This window comes from Tupaia chinensis, unplaced genomic scaffold (genome assembly GCF_000334495.1).
Source record: "Tupaia chinensis unplaced genomic scaffold, TupChi_1.0 Scaffold000569_1, whole genome shotgun sequence".
Classification (NCBI taxonomy): Eukaryota; Metazoa; Chordata; class Mammalia; order Scandentia; family Tupaiidae; genus Tupaia; species Tupaia belangeri.
In genome coordinates, this window is record NW_006160083.1 from 617,302 (window position 1) to 622,693 (window position 5,392).

Here is a 5,392-nt window from a genome sequence, read left to right on the forward strand (position 1 = left end):
TCAGGATCTTCAGCATCCTCCATACTGGCACTGAATTTTGTCTCTTTAGGAGGTACTGCATGCCCTGAAATCATGTAAGACCTAGGGGAAATGAGTATTCACCACACTCAACAGAATTTTCCTGAGCACCTATTTTATGCCCGCCACAGCCTAAGATGGAGATTACAGTAAGTTAACAGGCAAAATAACCATTCTTGTCAGGCTTATACTCTAATGCAGGATAAAGGAGGTTAATAATGTTTGAAAGCCTCCATTTTTTTTTTTTTTATTTTTTTTTTTTTTTTTTTTTTTTTGTTATAGGACGCGTGTGCTCACCAGAAAGACAGAGAGAGAAAGAATAAGTGAGAAATCACCCCCCAGGGGGGGATGGCCATGCCGCAATCCCTTCTCCTCCATTCTCCTCTCAGGATCTTGGGCATGCACACACATGTGCCCAACTTTGAGTTTAAGTCGCCGGGTCTGGGATTTGAACCATGGTTGACTACATGGGAGTCCAGAACAGAGCCATTACACCAACTGCTGGTCCCCCTCCATGATTTTAAAGTACAGAGAAAAACAATTCCATTGTGGGGATTAGATATTAATGATTAATTGATTGAAGTTACATGGCATAAAAACAAAGCAAGAGTTTATGATCAGCTTCTTCTGCTTACATGTCTCAACAATGTGAGCCATAGTTTTAAGAGGCTGTTTGAATGTTTGATTCCATTTGCAAACTTAATTAATTCCAACACTGTCAAAACTACATTTTAAAATTCTGTGTATTTGATTTCATTTTTAGTAGCTCATTTGTGTTATTGACAAATCCTCCTTGGTGCTCAAGTAATTTTTATAAATCTGTTAAGCTAATAGTAATCCTTAACATGTCTTAAATGTTCTAACAATTTATAAATTGAATAAGATTTCAAATTAAAATCCTAAGTCAAGTCAATTATTACACATTTACATATTAATATTTTAAATAAGTTTACTAGGCTGATCTGTACATTCTTTTTTTTTTTTTAAGGTTTTTGCCATAAACCACATATGCTTGCCAGAGAAAGAGAGAGAGACAGTGAGAGGGAAAGGAAGAATTCACCCCCGGGGGTCATGACCTGACCGCAGTGCCTTATCCTCCATTCTCCTCCTGGGATTTTGGGCATACACACACACACACACACACACACACACACACACACACACACACACACACCTGGCATGATCTTCAAACCTCCAAGTCCAAGATTCGAACTATAGTTGGCCATGTGAGGGTCCAGCACATTAACCACAATACCACCTGCTGGCTCCACTGACCTGTTCATTCTATTTTAGACCAAATTCTTGTAAATATTATAAGCATGTAAATGTATATTTCGATGTAAAATATTTATTGTACAGATACTGTGGATTTGACTATCTTAAGCATCTTTAAAATTAATTATATTTCTTTTTTTTTTTTTTTTTTGGAGAGATTTTCACTATAGGGCGCGTGCGCTCGCCAGACAGACAGAGAGAGACATTAGAGTCAGAAAGCGAGAAATCACCCCCCAGGGGGGATGGTCACGCCGCAATCCCTTCTCCTCCATTCTCCTCTCGGGATCTTGGGCACGCACACACACGCGCCCGGCGTGAGTTTTAAGCCACCGGGTCCAGGACGCGAACCGCGGTCGACTACGTGGGAGTCCAGCGACATAGCCATTACGCTAACTGCTGGTTCCCACATTTCTTGAACAATTATAGTTATCCCTTAATATCCATGGGAGACTGGTTCCAGGATCCCTGAGGATACCAAAATCCACAACTGCTCAAGTCTTTTATATAAAATTGCATCGTAATATTTGCGTATAGCACATGCACATCCTCCTGTATACATGAAGTCATCCCTAGATTACTGATAAAACCTAATACAATGTAGATACTATGCAAATAGTTGTTTACCTGTATTTTTAATTTGCATTATTTTTTATTATTATATTATCATTTTCCCCCAAATAATTTTGATCAGCAGTGGATTGAATCTACAGATATAAAACCACAGAAACAGAAGCCAACCATCCTGCTATTAGCACTGTCTGCTATGGGTAGTCAGCAGCAGGCTAGCGGAAGTATCTGGCATATTCTAGGAAAAAGCATGTAGTGTCATCTGAGCAGCTTGTCAGAATTTCTGGCTCTTCTCCCAACAGAATCGCAAAGGTTAATGTGCCTCAGATCCATGGTTCACAGGTGAGCCAACTTGGGTAAAATGCTTTGGGTATACAGTAGAGTCTAAGGATGTGGCATCAAACCTGAGTCAGAATCCTCCCTTGACCACTCCCAGTGTTTACCAAACACGGCCCTCATGCTGGCGTATTTGCTCAGGGTGCTGCGACAAATTACTATGGGCTGTGACAAATTACCACGGACTAGGTGACTGAAAGCAGCAGAAATTCCTTCTCTTGAACCTTTGAAAGCCAAAGCTAGAAATGAAGGCAGTCGAAGGGCCAAGCTTCCTTAAGGTTCCAAGGAAGGCAGCCTCCTTTTTGTCTTCTAGTTTTTGGTGGCTGTCAGCATTTCTTGTGGCTGTGTCACCCCAATATCTGCCTTCATCTTTGTGTGGCCTTCTCTTCTGTGTCCATGTCTTCTTACAGTCTCTCATAAGGACACATCATTGGATTTAGGTCCCACTCAGATAATCCAGGAAGACCACATTTCAAGATCCTTTCATTCCCTCGGCGAAGATCCTTTTTCCAAATTAGATTACATACATAGGTTCTGTGGGTTAGATGGAGACTGTTCTTTTGGGAGCTACTATTCATCTGGCTGGCTAGTGCTACTGATACGGGAAAAGATGTAACCTACTCCTGCACTCATTCATCTAGTAATTAATTCAGCAACTACTTACTGGGCACATCTTTTCTATGAGATCCCATACATGACATTGCAGACATCACAATGAAGAGGACAGACAAAGGCCTTAGAAAAACCTCACAGCTTCATTGGGGGAACAGGATAAAAGGATTTAGTTCTCCCGGGTATACTCAGGCACATGTTCTCATAAACATTACATAATTATTGCATCTGTGAGGGAGCTATTATATCCCACTTACGGATGTGGCTACTGTGGCTCAGAGAATTGAGGTGGCTTGCACAGGGGTGACCATCAGTAGGTGGTACAGGCAGGATTTAAACCACCTGCAATGCACCCTGCTCTATGCATTGCAATAGCAACTCCACAGTAATGCGCCCCTGGCATGCCACACATGCACTTGATTAAAAGCTGATTTCTATGGTACAGAGCTCGAAATGGGGGTGATTTTTTTTTTCAGCTTACAGGACTTTATTAAGATGGAATCACTGGTAATTACATAGAAGCTACTTGCCTAAGCCAAAATTCATGAGGTTCAGATGAACTTATAATTACACAAATTAAATGCAAATGGCATGTTTAGAACCATAAGGAAATATCCCAATGCCCAGATGATGAAGGCTAGGTGAATGAGTCTGCACATTTATTTAAGCTGTTGAGTTTGTGGACCACTCAGTGGTCCCTTGCATGCAAAAAACCAAAGAGCTCCTCATTTGCGTGTGACTGGGAGGGTACACGCTCATCACAGAGCTCTAACTGGTCCTGGGTCTTACACTCCTATTGCTTTCTCCTTGTTTTTAGGGGATCCACTAATTCCTCCTCTTCTTCTTCCTTGGGATCTCCAGATCCAGTCAGCATCTTTCACTGGTCCCCCAGGCCCATGTCCTGCTGCAGCTCTCAGAGGTGAATGGATTTTAAAAATCAATCTCCATTTGAATTCATAGAGAAAGATATTATTGTCATGGCCAGGTCAATATTTGGGGGTAAGCACTTTTATGATTATTTTTTAAACGGATGTTTAGTTTCTTTATTTTCATTTTGCCTAAGACCACTTGGTGGGGCCAGCAGATGGCAAAATGTTTATATCACTGGACTTGCACGAGGTTGACCGCAGTTCGAGTTCCGGACCTGGCAACTTGAAACTCACACTGAGCATGTGTGTGTGCGTGTCCAAAATCCTGAGAGGAGAATGGAGGCAAAATTCATGAGGTTCAGATGAACTTATAATTACACAAATTAAATGCAAATGGCATGTTTAGAACCATAAGGAAATATCCCAATGCCCAGATGATGAAGGCTAGGTGAATGAGTCTGCACATTTATTTAAGCTGTTGAGTTTGTGGACCACTCAGTGGTCCCTTGCATGCAAAAAACCAAAGAGCTCCTCATTTGCGTGTGACTGGGAGGGTACACGCTCATCACAGAGCTCTAACTGGTCCTGGGTCTTACACTCCTATTGCTTTCTCCTTGTTTTTAGGGGATCCACTAATTCCTCCTCTTCTTCTTCCTTGGGATCTCCAGATCCAGTCAGCATCTTTCACTGGTCCCCCAGGCCCATGTCCTGCTGCAGCTCTCAGAGGTGAATGGATTTTAAAAATCAATCTCCATTTGAATTCATAGAGAAAGATATTATTGTCATGGCCAGGTCAATATTTGGGGGTAAGCACTTTTATGATTATTTTTTAAACGGATGTTTAGTTTCTTTATTTTCATTTTGCCTAAGACCACTTGGTGGGGCCAGCAGATGGCAAAATGTTTATATCACTGGACTTGCACGAGGTTGACCGCAGTTCGAGTTCCGGACCTGGCAACTTGAAACTCACACTGAGCATGTGTGTGTGCGTGTCCAAAATCCTGAGAGGAGAATGGAGGAGAAGGGATTGTGGCATGGCCATCTCCTCAGTGGATGATTCCTTGCTTTCTGTCTCTCTGTTGAGTACAAGCACACTATAGCATTTTAAACATATATATTTTTTTTGGGGGGGATGTTCTTGCTATAGGGCATGTGCGCTCGCCAGACAGAGAGAGACAGAGAGACAGAAAGCGAGAAATCACCCCCCAGGGGGGATGGCCACACTGCAATCCCTTCTTCTCCATTTTCCTCTTAGGATCTTGGGCAAGCACGCACACGTGCCCGGCGTGAGTTTTAAGTCACTGGGTCTGGGACGCGAACCGCAGTCAACTATGTGGGAGTCCAGCGACATAGCCATTACGCTAACTGCTGGTCCCTTAAACATATTTTTTAAAACAAAACAAAACACTCAGTTCCTTCATATTCCATGGCCTCTGCATTTGGAGCTGCAGCCTAGTGGGGAGTGGCAAGCTGAGTTTACCAGTCTTCAGTAGAGACCTGGATAGGCTCTGAGGGCACCTACACAATCAGATCAGCCAGCAACCTCAGGTTGAATAGCCCTCAATTCACTCTTACTTTTCATTCTGCAAATATACATGTGTAGTCTTTGGGTATCTTAAAACATGTTCAGCTCAGGGAACCAGCAGTTAGCGTACTGGCTATGTCGCTGGACTCCCACGTAGTCGACCGCGATTCGTGTCCTAGACCGGGTGGCT

General features: G+C 42.7%; 2 pseudogenes; both read right to left on the reverse strand.

Annotated features, from left to right (window-relative positions):
• Positions 1-3,445: 3,445 nt before the first annotated feature.
• LOC102501883 (cytochrome b-c1 complex subunit 6, mitochondrial pseudogene) lies at positions 3,446-3,706 on the reverse strand (annotated as a pseudogene).
• Positions 3,707-4,121: 415 nt separating this feature from the next.
• LOC102502306 (cytochrome b-c1 complex subunit 6, mitochondrial pseudogene) lies at positions 4,122-4,382 on the reverse strand (annotated as a pseudogene).
• Between the last annotated feature and the right edge of the window lie 1,010 nt (positions 4,383-5,392).